This window comes from Oratosquilla oratoria, chromosome 19, assembly GCF_046742065.1.
Source record: "Oratosquilla oratoria isolate Oo_2021 chromosome 19, ASM4674206v1, whole genome shotgun sequence".
Taxonomy (NCBI): Eukaryota; Metazoa; Arthropoda; class Malacostraca; order Stomatopoda; family Squillidae; genus Oratosquilla; species Oratosquilla oratoria.
In genome coordinates, this window is record NC_134795.1 from 26,611,914 (window position 1) to 26,612,439 (window position 526).

Here is a 526-nt window from a genome sequence, read left to right on the forward strand (position 1 = left end):
GTTTGAGAATATCTTCAATTTCCTTCGTGTTCGTCTCATAGTAGTTTCCTCATTGGTTCATACAATATGAACAATTAATCTTTAGAGAATAATACAGAAGAAAGAATTCGTGTACTTCAGTCACTAGCGACATCTGTTGACGAGGGGACGTTTGTTTGTGCACCCACCACTCCCCGAACTTTCCTCGGCTAAGATAGAAAAATTATTGTATTTGTTTTGACATTTGAGAGCAGAGCACCCTTACACCAAAGGCTTACCACCAAAGTAGGTCCACCCTCCTAGTAGGCAGATTAGTGTTCAGCACAAACATTAGTATTCGTAGGTAACTCAAAACAATGGTGCCACTCAATATGAATTTATAGTCAATAGATTGATCGTAATATATGTCAAAATACAAAGGATTTCATACGAAAGGCGATGGGTTGGAAAGTGAGGAGTATGATTATGAAGGAGAACTTGCTAAGAATTTGTAGCTTTAACTTAAAGGTGGCTCGTACCCCAGGACACATACGAGTTTAATTGATTT

At 38.2% G+C, this 526-nt stretch overlaps 1 protein-coding gene across 3 annotated transcripts in view; it reads left to right on the top strand.

The window, feature by feature from the left end:
* Positions 1 to 257: 257 nt before the first annotated feature.
* Trs23 (trafficking protein particle complex subunit 4-like protein Trs23) overlaps positions 258 to 526 on the top strand; it is a 7,791-nt gene continuing 7,522 nt past the window's right edge. The window contains exon 1 of one of the 3 annotated variants that reach the window (XM_076202821.1): positions 258 to 322. The gene's annotated coding sequence lies outside the window, so the exon portion shown is untranslated. The remainder of the gene's footprint in view (positions 323 to 526) is intronic. The other 2 variants (XM_076202823.1, XM_076202822.1) reach the window with 2 other exon arrangements.